The 15,523-nt window shown below is 37.7% G+C and overlaps 15 non-coding genes across 15 annotated transcripts; all 15 read right to left on the bottom strand.

Annotated features, from left to right (window-relative positions):
- Positions 1-93: 93 nt before the first annotated feature.
- TRNAS-AGA lies at positions 94-175 on the bottom strand. Its single transcript has one exon. It is a non-coding gene; the product is annotated as a tRNA-Ser (tRNA).
- A 111-nt stretch (positions 176-286) lies between these two features.
- Positions 287-368, bottom strand: TRNAS-AGA. The gene has a single exon. It is a non-coding gene; the product is annotated as a tRNA-Ser (tRNA).
- Positions 369-479: 111 nt separating this feature from the next.
- On the bottom strand, positions 480-561 carry TRNAS-AGA. Its single transcript has one exon. It is a non-coding gene; the product is annotated as a tRNA-Ser (tRNA).
- Positions 562-672: 111 nt separating this feature from the next.
- Positions 673-754, bottom strand: TRNAS-AGA. The gene has a single exon. It is a non-coding gene; the product is annotated as a tRNA-Ser (tRNA).
- A 111-nt stretch (positions 755-865) lies between these two features.
- Positions 866-947, bottom strand: TRNAS-AGA. Its single transcript has one exon. It is a non-coding gene; the product is annotated as a tRNA-Ser (tRNA).
- A 111-nt stretch (positions 948-1,058) lies between these two features.
- Positions 1,059-1,140, bottom strand: TRNAS-AGA. The gene has a single exon. It is a non-coding gene; the product is annotated as a tRNA-Ser (tRNA).
- A 111-nt stretch (positions 1,141-1,251) lies between these two features.
- TRNAS-AGA lies at positions 1,252-1,333 on the bottom strand. The gene has a single exon. It is a non-coding gene; the product is annotated as a tRNA-Ser (tRNA).
- Positions 1,334-1,444: 111 nt separating this feature from the next.
- TRNAS-AGA lies at positions 1,445-1,526 on the bottom strand. The gene has a single exon. It is a non-coding gene; the product is annotated as a tRNA-Ser (tRNA).
- Positions 1,527-1,636: 110 nt separating this feature from the next.
- On the bottom strand, positions 1,637-1,719 carry TRNAS-AGA. Its single transcript has one exon. It is a non-coding gene; the product is annotated as a tRNA-Ser (tRNA).
- Positions 1,720-1,829: 110 nt separating this feature from the next.
- TRNAS-AGA lies at positions 1,830-1,912 on the bottom strand. The gene has a single exon. It is a non-coding gene; the product is annotated as a tRNA-Ser (tRNA).
- A 111-nt stretch (positions 1,913-2,023) lies between these two features.
- TRNAS-AGA lies at positions 2,024-2,105 on the bottom strand. Its single transcript has one exon. It is a non-coding gene; the product is annotated as a tRNA-Ser (tRNA).
- Positions 2,106-2,665: 560 nt separating this feature from the next.
- On the bottom strand, positions 2,666-2,747 carry TRNAS-AGA. The gene has a single exon. It is a non-coding gene; the product is annotated as a tRNA-Ser (tRNA).
- A 2,161-nt stretch (positions 2,748-4,908) lies between these two features.
- TRNAS-AGA lies at positions 4,909-4,990 on the bottom strand. The gene has a single exon. It is a non-coding gene; the product is annotated as a tRNA-Ser (tRNA).
- Positions 4,991-5,290: 300 nt separating this feature from the next.
- TRNAS-AGA lies at positions 5,291-5,372 on the bottom strand. Its single transcript has one exon. It is a non-coding gene; the product is annotated as a tRNA-Ser (tRNA).
- A 1,792-nt stretch (positions 5,373-7,164) lies between these two features.
- Positions 7,165-7,243, bottom strand: TRNAS-AGA. Its single transcript has one exon. It is a non-coding gene; the product is annotated as a tRNA-Ser (tRNA).
- Between the last annotated feature and the right edge of the window lie 8,280 nt (positions 7,244-15,523).

Below are 15,523 nucleotides of genomic sequence, written 5' to 3' on the forward strand. Positions count from 1 at the left end.
AGCCGAAGTTGTGAGCAGTAGGATTCAAGATTTCTAGTCCGATAACCACTCTTTTATTTTTAATGTAAAAAAGATTTTTGTACGAAATAAAGTCGTGAGCGGCAGGATTCGAACCTGCGCGGGCAAAGCCCACATGATTTCTAGTCATGCCCGTTAACCACTCCGGCACGCCCACTGAATAAAAAATAGAGTAAGCCGAAGTTGTGAGCAGTAGGATTCAAGATTTCTAGTCCGATAACCACTCTTTTATTTTTAATGTAAAAAAGATTTTTGTACGAAATAAAGTCGTGAGCGGCAGGATTCGAACCTGCGCGGGCAAAGCCCACATGATTTCTAGTCATGCCCGTTAACCACTCCGGCACGCCCACTGAATAAAAAATAGAGTAAGCCGAAGTTGTGAGCAGTAGGATTCAAGATTTCTAGTCCGATAACCACTCTTTTATTTTTAATGTAAAAAAGATTTTTGTACGAAATAAAGTCGTGAGCGGCAGGATTCGAACCTGCGCGGGCAAAGCCCACATGATTTCTAGTCATGCCCGTTAACCACTCCGGCACGCCCACTGAATAAAAAATAGAGTAAGCCGAAGTTGTGAGCAGTAGGATTCAAGATTTCTAGTCCGATAACCACTCTTTTATTTTTAATGTAAAAAAGATTTTTGTACGAAATAAAGTCGTGAGCGGCAGGATTCGAACCTGCGCGGGCAAAGCCCACATGATTTCTAGTCATGCCCGTTAACCACTCCGGCACGCCCACTGAATAAAAAATAGAGTAAGCCGAAGTTGTGAGCAGTAGGATTCAAGATTTCTAGTCCGATAACCACTCTTTTATTTTTAATGTAAAAAAGATTTTTGTACGAAATAAAGTCGTGAGCGGCAGGATTCGAACCTGCGCGGGCAAAGCCCACATGATTTCTAGTCATGCCCGTTAACCACTCCGGCACGCCCACTGAATAAAAAATAGAGTAAGCCGAAGTTGTGAGCAGTAGGATTCAAGATTTCTAGTCCGATAACCACTCTTTTATTTTTAATGTAAAAAAGATTTTTGTACGAAATAAAGTCGTGAGCGGCAGGATTCGAACCTGCGCGGGCAAAGCCCACATGATTTCTAGTCATGCCCGTTAACCACTCCGGCACGCCCACTGAATAAAAAATAGAGTAAGCCGAAGTTGTGAGCAGTAGGATTCAAGATTTCTAGTCCGATAACCACTCTTTTATTTTTAATGTAAAAAAGATTTTTGTACGAAATAAAGTCGTGAGCGGCAGGATTCGAACCTGCGCGGGCAAAGCCCACATGATTTCTAGTCATGCCCGTTAACCACTCCGGCACGCCCACTGAATAAAAAATAGAGTAAGTCGAAGTTGTGAGCAGTAGGATTCAAGATTTCTAGTCCGATAACCACTCTTTTATTTTTAATGTAAAAAAGATTTTTGTACGAAATAAAGTCGTGAGCGGCAGGATTCGAACCTGCGCGGGCAAAGCCCACATGATTTCTAGTCATGCCCGTTAACCACTCCGGCACGCCCACTGAATAAAAAATAGAGTAAGCCGAAGTTGTGAGCAGTAGGATTCGAGATTTCTAGTCCGATAACCACTCTTTTATTTTTAATGTAAAAAAGATTTTTGTGCAAAATAAGTCATGGGCGGAAGGATTCGAACCTGCGCGAGCAAAAGCCCACATGATTTCTAGTCATGCCCAATAACCACTCCGGCACGCCCACAGAATGAAAAATAAAATAAGTCGAAGTTGTGAGCACTAGGATTCGAGATTGCTAGTCCGATAACCACTCTTTTATTTTTAATGTAAAAAAGATTTTTGTGCAAAATAAGTCATGGGCGGAAGGATTCGAACCTGCGCGAGCAAAAGCCCACATGATTTCTAGTCATGCCCAATAACCACTCCGGCACGCCCACAGAATGAAAAATAAAATAAGTCGAAGTTGTGAGCAGTAGGATTCGAGATTTCTAGTACGATAACCACTCTTTTATTTTTAATGTAAAAAAGATTTTTGTGCAAAATAAAGTCATAAGCGGCAGGATTCGAACCTGCGCGGGCAAAGCCCACATGATTTCTAGTCATGCCCAATAACCACTCCGGCACGCCCACAGAATAAAAAATAAAATAAGTCGAATTTGTGAGCACTAGTATTCGAGATTGATTTTTGTGCAAAGTAAGTCATTAACGCAGGATTCGAACCTATGTGGGAAAAGCCCGCATGATTTCAAGTCATGCCCAATAACCACTCCGGCACGCCCTCTGAATGAAACACACAATAAGTTGAAGTTTTGAGTAGTAGGATTCGATATTTCTAGTTGTGCCCGATAACCACTTGTAAAAAGGTTTTTCTGCAAAATAAGTCGTGAGCGGCAGGATTCCAACCTGCGGGCAAAGCCCACATGATTTCTAGTCATGCCCGATAACTATTCCGGCACGCCCAATGAATGAAAAATAGAATAAGCAAATAGAATAAGCCGAAGTTGTGAGCGGCAGGATTCAAACCTACGCGGAAAAAGCCTAAATGATTTTTTTCAAGCCTGATAAACACTCCGGCACGCCCACTAAATGAAAAATAAAATAAGCCCAAGTTGTGATTAGTAGCATTCGAGATTTTTAGTCGCCGGACAACCACTATTTTCAATGTAAAAAAGATTTTGTGCAAAATAATTCTTGAGCGGCAGGATTCGAACCTGCGCGGGCAAAGCCCACATGATTTCTAGTCATGCCCGTTAACCACTCCGGCACGCCCACTGAATAAAAAATAGAGTAAGCCGAAGTTGTGAGCAGTAGGATTCGAGATTTCTAGTCCGATAACCACTCTTTTATTTTTAATGTAAAAAAGATTCTTTACGAAAATAAGTCGTGAGCGGCAGAATTCGAACATGCGCGCGAGGAAAGCCCACATGATCTCTAGTCATGCCCGATAACCACTCCGGCACGCCCTCTAAATGAGAAATAGAATAAGTCGAAGTTATGAGCAGTAGGATTCAAGATTGATTTTTGTGCAAAATAAGTCATGAAGCAGGATTGAAATGGTTTTGGTGCAAAATAAGTCGTGAGCGGCAGGAGTCAAACCTGCGCGGGCAAAGCCCCCAAGATTTCTAGTCATGCCCGACAGCCACTCCGGCACGCCCACTGAATGAAAAATAGAATAAGTCGAAGTTGTGAGCAGTAGGATTCGAGATTTCTAGTCGTGCCCAATAACCACTATTTTATTTTTATGTAAAAAAGATTTTGTGCAAAATAAGTTAATGTAAAAAAGATTTTTGTGCAAAATAAGTCATGAGCGCAAGATTCGAACCTAGAAAAGCCCGCATGATTTCTAGTCTATAATCACTCCGGCACGCCCACTGAATGAAAAACACAATAAGTCGAAATTTTGAGTAGTAGGATTCGATATTTCTAGTTGTGCCCGATAACCACTTGTAAAAAAGGTTTTTGTGCAAAATAAGTCGTGAGCAGCAAGATTTAAACCTGCACGGCCAAAGCCCACATGATTTCTAGTTATGTCCGATAACCACTCCGGCACACCCACTAAATTAAAAATAGAATAAGCCGAAGTATTGAGCAATAGGATTCGAAATTTCTAGTCCGTTAACCACTATTTTATTTTTAATGTAAAAAAGATTTTTGTGCAAAATAAGTCATGAGGGGACAAAGCCCACATAATTTCTAGTCATGCCGGATAACCACTATTTTATTTTTAATGTAAAAAAGAATTTTGTGCAAAATAAGTCGTGAGCGGATAAAGCCTACATGATTTCTAGTCATGCCCGATAACCACTATTTTATTGCCCATATGATTTCTAGTCATGCTCGATAACCACTATTTTATTCTCATGCCCGATAACCACTAGTTTATTCTCATGCCCGATAACCACTATTTTATTCTCATGCCCGATAACCACTATTTTCTTGCCCACATGATTTCTAGTCATGCCCGAAGCCCACATGATTTCTAGTCATTCCCCATAACCACTATTTTATTTTTAATGTAAAAAAGATTTTTGTGCAAAATAAGTTAAGTCGTGAGCGGCAGGATTCGAACCTACGCGGAAAAAGCCTAAATAATTTTTAGTCATGCCTGATAACCACTCCGGCACTCCCACTGAATGAAAAATAAAATTAGCCGAAGTTGTGAGCATAGGATTCGAGATTTCTAGTCGTGCCCAACAACCACTATTTTTAATGTAAAAAAGATTTTGTGCAAAATAATTCGTGAGCGATAGGATTCAAACCTGCGCGAGCAAAGCCCACATGATTTCTAGTCATGCCCATTAACCACTCCGGCACGCCCACTGAAAGGAAAACACAATAAATCGAAGTTGTGAGCAGTAGGATTCGATATTTCTAGTTGTGCCCGATAACCACTTGTAAAAAAGATTTTTGTGCAAAATAAGTCGTGAGCGACAGGATTCCTGCGAGCAAAGCCCACATGATTTCTAGTCATACCCGATAAACACTCCAGCACGAGAATTGATTTCTAGTCATACCCGATAAACACTCCAGCACGACAAGATTGATTTTTGTGCAATATAAGTCATGAACGCAGGATTCGAACCTACGTGGAAAAAGCCCGCATGATTTCTAGTTATGCCCGATAACCACTCTGTCACGCCCACATAATGAAAAATAGAATAAGTCGAAGTTGTGAGCAGTAGGATTCGATATTTCTAGTTGTGCCCATAACCACTTGTAAAAAAGGTTTTTGTGCAAAATAAGTCGTGAGCGGGATTCTAACCTGCGTGGGCAAAGCCCACATGATTTCTAGTCATGCCCAATAACCACTCTGGCACGCCCACTGACTAAAACATAGATTAAGCCGAAGTTATGAGCAGTAGGATTCGAGATTTCTAGTCCGATAACAACTATTTTATTTTTAATGTAAAAAAGATTTTTGTACAAAATAAGTCATGAGCGGCAGGATTCGAACCTATGCGGGCAAAGCCCACATGATTTCTAGTCATGCCCGTTAACCACTCCGGCACGCCCACTGAATGAAAAACACAATAAATCGAAGTTTTGAGCAGTAAGATTCGATATTTCTAGTTGTGCCCGATAACCACTTGTAAAAAAAGATTTTTGGGCAAAATAATTCATGAGCAACAGGATTCGAACCTACACAGGCAAAGCCCACATGATTTCTAGTCATGCCGGATAACCACTCCAACACGCCCACTGGATGAAAACTAGAATAAGTCGAAGTTTTGAGCAGTAGGATTCGAGATTTCTAGTCTTGGTCGATAACCACTATTTTATTTTTAATGTAAAAAAAATTTTTGTGCAAAATAAGTTGTGAGCGGTAGGATTCAAACCTGCGCAGGCAAAGCCCACATGATTTCTAGTCATGCCCGATAACCACTCCGGTACGCCCACTGAATGAAAAATAGAATAAGTTGAAGTTTTGAGCAGTAGGATTCGATATTTCTAGTTGTGCCCGATAACCACTTGTAAAAAAGGTTTTTGTGCAAAATAAGTTGTGAGCGGCAGGATTAGAACCTACACAGGCAAAGCCCACATGATTTCTAGTTATGCCCGATTACCACTCCGGCACGCCCCCTGAATGAAAAATAGAATAAGCCGAAGTTGTGAGTAGTAGGATTCGAGATTTCTAGTCCGATAACCACTATTTTATTTTTAATGTAAAAAAGATTTTTGTGCAAAATAAGTCGACAGGATTCGAACTTGCGCGGGCAAAAAGTCCACATGATTTCAAGTCATGCCCGATAACCACTTCAACACGCCCACTGAATTAAAATCAAAATAAGTCGAAGTTGTGAGCAATAGGTTTCGAGATTTCTAGTCGTGCCCGATAACCACTATTTTAATGTAAAAAAGATTTTTGTGCAAAATAAATCGTGAGCGGCAAGATTCAAACTTGCGCGGCAAAGCCTGCATGATTTCTAGTCATTCCCAATAACCACTCCGGCACACCGAATTTGTAGTTGAATTTGTGAGTAGTAGGATTCGATATTTCTAGTTGTGCCGATAACCACTTGTAAAAAAGGTTTTTGTGCAAAATAAAGTCGTGAACGGCAGGATTCGAACCTGCGCGGGGGGTAAAAGCCCACATGATTTTCTAGTCATGCCCGATAACCACTCCGGCACGCCTACTAAATAAAAAACAAAATAAGTCGTGAACGACAGGATTCAAACCTGCGCGGGCTAAACCCACCTGATTTCTAGTCATGCCCGATAACCACTTTGGCATGCCCACTGAATGAAAAACTGAATAAGTCGAAGTTGTGAGTGGTAGGATTCTAGATTTCTCGTCCGATTACCACTATTTTATTTTTAATGTAAAAAAGATTTTTGTGCAAAATTAGTCAAGAGCGGCAGGATTTGAACCTGCGGGGAATCCCACATGATTTCTAATCATGCCCAATAACCACTCCGGCACGCCCACTAAAGGAAAAGCATTACAAGTCGAAGTCGTGAAAAGTAGGATTCGAGATTTTTAGTCGTGCCCAATAACCACTATTTTATTTTTAATGTAAAATAGATTTTTCTGCAAAATAAGTGCACTCGAGATTTGTAGTCATGCCAATAACCATTTTGAAAAGAACAAAAAGCAAAATCGTGAGCAGTTTGAAATTGAAGTCATACCGTATCACCACAATGGCAAGCCCTACATTAAGAAAATCATGAAATAATTTTATTTTTAATGTAAAATAGATGTTTCTGCAAAATAAGTTGTGAGCGGCAGGATTCGGATCTGCTTGGGCAAGCCGGTCATGATTTCTAGTCATGCTCGATAACCACTCCGACACGCCCATTAATGAAAAGAACTATAAGTCCAAGTCGTGAGAAGTAGGATTCGAGATTTCTACTATTTTTAATATAAAATAGATTTTTGTACAATCGAACCTAGGGCAAGGCCCACAGGATTTAAAAATAGTGAGTAGTTCTAAATTTAAGCCATGCCCGAGTTTTTAATGTAAAATAGATTTTTGCACGTTTTTAATGTAAAATAGATTTTTGTGCAAAATAAGAGGATGAAAAATAGTATAAGTGGAAGTGTGAGAACTAGGATTCGAGATTTCTAGTATTTTATTTCTAATATAAAATAGATTTTTGTGCAAAATAAATAAGTCATGAGCGGCAGGATTCGAGATTTCTAGCATTTTATTTTTAATATAAAATAGATTTTTGTGCAAAATAAATAAGTCATGAGCGGCAGGATTCGAACCTGCGGCGAAGCCCACATGATTTCTAGTCATGCCCGATAACCGCTCCGGCACGCCCACAAAATGAAAAGCACTATAAGTCGAAGTCGTGAGAAGTAGGATTCGAGATTTCTAGTCGTGCCCGGGCGGGTGAAGCCCACATGATTTCTAGTCATGCCAGATAACCACTCCAGCAAGCCCACTGAATAAAAAGCACTATAAGTCGAAGTCGTGAGAAGTAGGATTCGAGATTTCTAGTCATGCCCGATAACCACTCCGGCACACCCACGGAATGAAAAGCATTATAAGTCGAAGTCATGAGAAGTTGAATTCGAGATTTCTAGTCGTGCCCGATAACCACTATAAAATATCATGAGCAGTTCGAAATATAGGTCATACCTAATCACCACAGTGGCAAGCCCTCGGCATTAAAAAATCGTAAAATAATTTTATTTGTAATATAAAATAGATTTTTGTGCAAAATAAGTCTTGAGTGGCGGGATTGGGACAGTTGAAAATTTTAGTCATGCCCGATAACCACTCCGGCACACCCACGGAATGAAAAGCATTATAAGTCAAAGTCATGAGAAGTTGGATTCGAGATTTTTAGTCGTGCCGGATAACCACTATAAAAAATCGGTTGAAAATTTAAATAATTTTATTTTTAATGTAAAATAGATTTTTGTGCAAAAACAAGAGGATTCAAACCTAAGCCCTATTCATACATGATTTCTAGTTATGCCTAATAACCACTCCAGCAGCCCATTGAATGAAAATTACTATAAGTTGAGGTCGTGAGAAGTAGGATTCAAGATTTTTAGTTGTGCCCAATAACCACTATTTTATTTTTAATGTAAAATAGATTTTTGTGCAAAATAAGTGCCCTCGAGATTTCTAGTCATACGGATAACCATTCTATCATGCCCACGGAATGAAAAGAACAAAAAGGCAAAATCATGAGCTAAATTTAAGTTATATCCGATCACCACAATGGCAAGCCCTCTACATTAAAAAAATTATAAAATAATTTTATTTTTAATGTAAAATAGATTTTTGTGCAAAATAAATCTGAATGGCAGAATTCGTACTTGCGCGGGCCAACCCAACATGATTTCTAGTCAGGCCCGATAACCACTCCGGTACGCCCACTGAATGAAAAACATTACAAGTCGAAGTCTTGAGAAGTAGGATTCGAGATTTCTAGTCGTGCCCGATAACCACTATAAAGTTTTGTGCACAATAAGTCCTAAGAAGTAGGATTCGAGATGAGCAAAGACAGTCATGGTTCGAAGCTGCGCGGGCAATGCCCATTTGATTTCTAGTGGGCCCGATAACCACTTCGACACGCCCACTGAATGAAAAACACTATAAGTCGAAGTCATGAGAAGTAGGATTCGAGATTTCTAGTCCTACCCGATAACCCACTGTTTTATTTTCAAGGTAAAATAGGTTTATGTGCAAAATAAGTGCCCATATTATTTCTAGTCATGCCCGAAAACCACTCCAACACGCCCAGTAAATGAAAAGCACAATAANCAATCAGTTGAAGTCGTGAGCTGTAGGATTCGAGATTTCTAGTCATGCCCGATAATCATTCCGTCATGCTCACTGAACTAAAAGAAGCTAAAAAATAATTTAATTATTAATATAAAATAGTTTTTTTGTGCAAAAGAAATCGTGAGCAGTAGGATTCGGGATTCCTAGTCATGCTGGATAACTATTCTATCACACCCACTAAAGGAAAAAAAATAAAAAGGTAAAATCGTGAGCCGTTCGAAATTTAAGTCATGCCCGATCACCACAATGGCAAGCCCTCTAAATTAAAAATAATAATAAAATCATTTTATTTTTAATGTAAAATAGATTTTTTTTTTTTTTCCTGCACAACACCAGCAAAGCCCACGTGATTTCTAATCATGCCCGATAACTTAGGATTCGAGATTTCTAATCATGCTCAATAACCACTTCGGCACACCCACGGTATGAAAATCACAATAAGTCGAAGTATTGAACAGTAGGATTCGAGATTTCTAGTCATGCCCGATAACCATTCCATCACGCTCATTGAATTAAAATAACAATTTCAAGTCATGAGCGGTCACTTCGGCACACCAACGGTATGAAAATCACAATAAGTCGAAGTATTGAACAGTAGGATTCTAGATTTCTAGTCATGCTCGATAACCATTCCATCACGCTCACTAAATTAAAGAATAATTTGAAGCCATGAGCGGTAGAATTCGAAACTTCTTGTAATGCTCGATAACCACTCCGACTGAATGAAAAGAAGATAAAAAAAATTAATTTTATTTTCAATGTAAAATAGATTTTTGCGCAAAATAAGTCATGAACAGTAGGATTCAAACCTAGACGGGCAAAGCCCACATGATTTCTACATGAAATTTCTAGTCATGCTCACGCCCACTGATTTCTACATGAAATTTCTAGTCATGCTCGATAACCACTCTGACACGCCCACTAAATGAAAAGCACAATAAGTCGAAGTCGTGAGCACTAGGATTCGAGATTTCTAGTCATGCCCGATAACCATTCCGTCACGCTCACTAAATGAAAAGAAGCTAAAAAAATAATTTTATTTTTAATGTAAAATAGATTTTTGTGCAAAAGAAGTCATGAGCAGCACGATTCAAACCTACACAGGCAAAGTCCACATGATTATAAGTCAAGCTCGTAACCACTCCGCCACACCCACCGAATGAAAAGCACAANTTGAATTAAAATAACAATTTCAAGTCATGAGCGGTCACTTCGGCACACCAACGGTATGAAAATCACAATAAGTCGAAGTATTGAACAGTAGGATTCTAGATTTCTAGTCATGCTCGATAACCATTCCATCACGCTCACTAAATTAAAGAATAATTTGAAGCCATGAGCGGTAGAATTCGAAACTTCTTGTAATGCTCGATAACCACTCCGACTGAATGAAAAGAAGATAAAAAAAATTAATTTTATTTTCAATGTAAAATAGATTTTTGCGCAAAATAAGTCATGAACAGTAGGATTCAAACCTAGACGGGCAAAGCCCACATGATTTCTACATGAAATTTCTAGTCATGCTCACGCCCACTGATTTCTACATGAAATTTCTAGTCATGCTCGATAACCACTCTGACACGCCCACTAAATGAAAAGCACAATAAGTCGAAGTCGTGAGCACTAGGATTCGAGATTTCTAGTCATGCCCGATAACCATTCCGTCACGCTCACTAAATGAAAAGAAGCTAAAAAAATAATTTTATTTTTAATGTAAAATAGATTTTTGTGCAAAAGAAGTCGTGAGCGAGCGGCATGATTCAAACCTGCACAGAAAAATCCCACATGATTTTTAGTCATGCCCAATAACTACTCCGTCACACCCACCCAATGAAAAGCACAACAGATTGAAGTCATGAGCAATGATGATGTATGAGTTGTATCGTATGATGTCGTATACTAATATATGATGATGAATGAGTTATAATGATTTATGAGTTATGATGCATGATGATGTGCGTAATATACATATTTCAATGTATGACGTACTCGATATGCTTGATGGACTTTATGGCGATATGATGAGTATAATGATTGCATGTTGTTTGTCTTAATATATTGATATTTTCCGTAGTAAGCATGTTATATGATGATGAATGTCATATTGTGATATGGAATCAACCCAAGGAAAAGTATGAAACGGATTACCTTGATGATCAAGATCAAGAGTAAAGAAAACTCGTTTCTAAACTCGTGATTCGAATCACTCCACAAAAAGTTTAATCACTACCACTTGAATGACTCTAGCATGCAAGTCTAAACATAAGAATTTGCAAAGAAGATCTTAGCTCTCAACCAAACTAAAAAAAATAGAAATTCTATTCCTTTTTAATTAAAAAATGTGATGTCCCTAATAAATAAAAAGGAGGCTTATATAGCCTTTAGAACGTTAACCTATATGACACACAACTTTCAAATTAAATTTGCTAGTAGATGAGAAATGCCTATAACCTCCGTATTAAAATTGCTCGTTAATGGTGAAATATGGTAACCTATGTAGGTTTCAATATAACCTTAACCCTTGTATAAAAAACAAACAAATATTTAAATTATAATTAAATAATGCAATGAATGAAATGTGCTTATTTGTCATGGACTAGTTCCATAAATTTTAGTTGATTTCATTAAAAGCAACTTAAATCATTTAATGCATCTCTTTCTTGAAGCTCAACTTTGCACAACATATAATGGAGGTCTCCAACGTCTTCTAGAATTTCCTTTGATGAGCTCACCATATTTTGAATATAAGTGTACAAGGTTTATTGTAGCTTCTTGGCTCTCGTCCTTATAATTGGACCTTGAGGTATGGAAATTCCTTGGTCGTGGTTCATATCATATTGCATCATGTCGATAGACCGACATAGGACACAACCCTAAGAGCATGAAAATAATATTAATATAAATATCCAACCAGCATGTGTTACTTGATGTAACAAAGAGATGAGACTAGAGGGTTGTGTCAGAAGAGATGTTAAGATGGGAATTAGAGGTATCTCATGCATTTTGTATGTTCATAAGCATAGTGATACTTCCCCTAGAGATGATGAGTGCGGACACGCACAATATGATGATGAGGGTGTTCATGGAGAGCATGAGACCAGAGGTTCTACTGACCTACGGACGTTGCTCCAAAGTAGCTTGACTAGAGAGGGTTTAAGGGGTGTGCGAGTCCCCTGGAGATTCACACTGACACGTGTGGGTTGTATGTAGGGAAGTACTACACATCCATAATAGTCCGAGACTGAAGGCCACCCCTAGATGAGATAGAGATAGGTCCCAAGAGCATGATTGTAACAGCCCAAAAATAAATAAATAAACAAATAAAAATTATTATTATGTATAAAAAAATAATAATAAATTAATAAATAAGTAAATAAAAAATAAAAAATAAAAAACATTATTCCCTCTCTTCTCTCCCGTAAGTCACTTCCCCAATAATCTCTCCTCAACACACCTCCAATCCTCGCAAATGAAACAGAAATAAAAAATCTCAGATTTGAGAAAACAGACATGCCTTGCATCAAATTTATAGGAGATAGTTGACAGAGATGATCAAGATTTACCTGGTAGAAGGGAGAGAGATTTGAGATTTCTGGGTAAGTTATATCTTAGATCTCCTTTTCTTTTATCCAATTATTTAGTTTTATTTAGCAATTTAATTAGAAAGATAGATCGTCATGATCAATAACAGAAACAAAATAGAATCCATTAAATTGGCCAGAAGTAATTGCCAACCTAATTGAAAAGGTAACAAACAAAAATAAAAAGAAAGGATTAAACAGATTTAACTAAAAAGAAAGGATTAAACAGATTTAACTAATCAGAATTTCGTCTCTCCTGCAAAAACAAGCACAAAAAGCAAAAAGGGTTCAGATTAAGTTTTGTTTTGGTAGGAAGAGATATTTTGTTAAAAAGAGATATTGCATTTGAAGAGGTTAGTAGTTTTCCTTTTATTTTATTTAATGATATTAAAAGTCATTCTCAAACAGAGAGATAATTAAAAGAAAGAAAACACAGTAAGAGACAGAGAGGGAAGACTGTGAATATAATTGAAAATTATCTGGAAAATGTTAAAAAGGGTATTAAACATTATCAAAGAAAATAGAATATCTGGTAAATTTTAATGAGTATTAAATGGTTTGTATGAAAATAATACTATAACAAACATATATAAATATTTCAACACCTAACTCAAGCAAAGACCCTAACGTTCACATGGGTCAACATAAATTAGAGAAATAAATTTATAGAGTTCAAATTTGAAACTGATGTCATGGGCTCACATAGGTTGACTTGGAGTTCAATGGACTTTCATCAAGGATAACGACAGAATCGAACTTTCATTAAGGATATATTCGTGACAACGACTTAAGCTAACCAGGTAAGTGACCTTACTATCGGAGTGGTTATATTTGATGTTGACACGTGCCCTGTGGTTCTGCACGTGTCATATATATTGATATGTGTGAATTGTCTGTGGATTGATATGCTTCCTATATGTTATGTTATGTTATAATATGTGGTTTGTATGATAATAATTATGGTACGATGTGCTCAAGGATAGGTTTGAGATAGGGTACGAGAAGGATGCACAAAACGAAATGTAACGATAGGAGTAAGATACGTTCATGAAACGTTAGAGTTAGGTTACATACCGGAGTGCTATGGATAGGAGAGATTGATGAAAGAATACGGTTAGGTTATGGGTAGAAAGGGATAGGTTTGTGATAGATTGATAGAACGATAGCGTTAGGGTACGTTCTTGTGACGATATGACTAAGGTACGTCACGTAATGATATGTCTGTGATAGGTATAGGAACGTTAAGGCTATGGTAAGTTAGAGAACAATATGACTATGAAGTGTTTACGTTATGACTTGGTTATGATATGATACATTGTATGCTAGATTATTGTGCTTAAGTACGAAATCATGTGAACGTGAATGTATGTTATTTATGCTGCTTAGTTGATGTGATATGAATGCATGTGACGATGTGTGGCCCTTGTACGATTATGGCTTGTTGTATGAGTATTGGAATGTAACTGAATGAATTGTATGACATGAAATACGGTAAATTGCATGATACATAACCCCGCTAGGAATATGTATGATATGTAACGAAATGAGAATGAGAATGACATGTAAGCATGAAAACGTGACACGGGGTTATGTTCATTAAATGATGACTGTAGGACTAGTGGGACCTCATGCATATTGTGTGATCATGCATTTGGGGGGATACCCCTATCCCATCACGAGGGTACGGACGCGTACATCCAAATGGCAGGACAACGATCGTTATGCCCTGCATAGCGCTGCCGTGACGGTTTTAGTTTTAACGGGTCCCGGTGGGCCCCCAGAGCATGCCCACCGACTAGGGACAGTGGCTCAGCGGTGTGCGAACTAGCTGGTGAGCCCATACTCGCACGTATGGGCTGCGTGTAGAGTATATGGTACACGTCCACGATTACCTGTTAGGATTACACCGTAGGGAAAACGAAACGAAACGAAACGAAACGAAACGAAACGAAATGAAACGAAACGAAAGATAGGTCCCATCATTTTATTGCATGTGATTGTTGCATTTAACCCCAATAGTGGGGTCACTTACTGAGTATTTCTTTAAATACTCAAGCCATGTGCTACTACATTTTTCAGGTTAAGGCAAGACATTCCTGTACGGCTGACGACGGCATCGCAACTCGAGATCATGGCACATGCATAGGATAGTGGTATTTATTTTCTTAGACTTAGGATAGAATAGGATGTTTTAAACTTAAACGCTTATTTATTTTATTTCGGGTCTTTTGTTGTGTCGTTTTAAAGATGTTTTCGAAACACGTAAGTCCATGGCTGTGTTTTTAAGTTAAAGGTTATGTTTTATGGAATTTAAATGAAGTCTTCCGCATCCAATGTTTATGGTATGTATACAGTAGCGACCTTAAATTAAGTAGAAAATTTCGGGTCGTTACAATGATTGCATATGTTTGCATTCATATGGCCCCTATAGTGTGGTCACTTACTGAGTATTTTTCGAAATACTCAGGTTGTGTGTCACATCATTTTTCAGGTAAAGACAAGGCGCACATGTATGGATGACGGCGGCATCGCGAGCAAAGATTGTGGCACGTGTATAAGGTAGACTCATATTTAAATTCGTAGTCTTATATTAGAATAAGTTATTTTGCATTTCATCAATTTTTATTTAAACACGGAAGACCATGACTGTGTTTTCAAGAGATAGAAGATGTTTTAAATGTTTTCAACATTTATATTACAGATGATGTTTTCTTTTTTAAGAGTTAGATTCCGTATTTTAGCAGAGCATGAGACGTTAGTAACGACTCTGAGTAACTAGAAATTTAAGGTCATTACACCTAAAATTTTGGAGACTTGACCAAATAGGGAGTTGGAAACATAATCATACGAGATGAAATTCTATAACGACCTATTTTTCAAGAGATTCAAGCCGACATTCACTAACTGACATGAAATTTTGAAAATACTAAGTAATTTAAAATTTCTAAAAGCATGCACACATTCCATAAACATCAATTCAAATAGGTCATTTAATTAAATTAAACGAAGGTATGAAAGACTCAAGCCACGGGTCATTCAAAATATATGATGTTTCAATAAAATATAAGCAGATGAATAAATCAAAACCACGTCTGGATAAGAGTAATTTTGAGAATATGAAACCAACAAGGTATTATTTTTCTCTTTCTTTTCTTAAAATATTAAATATTAAAATTTTGATTTATATTATTTGAATTAAATTAGAGTTTCCGCTTAAAAAAAA

Source organism: Cucurbita pepo, unplaced genomic scaffold (genome assembly GCF_002806865.2).
Source record: "Cucurbita pepo subsp. pepo cultivar mu-cu-16 unplaced genomic scaffold, ASM280686v2 Cp4.1_scaffold000278, whole genome shotgun sequence".
Taxonomy (NCBI): domain Eukaryota; kingdom Viridiplantae; phylum Streptophyta; class Magnoliopsida; order Cucurbitales; family Cucurbitaceae; genus Cucurbita; species Cucurbita pepo.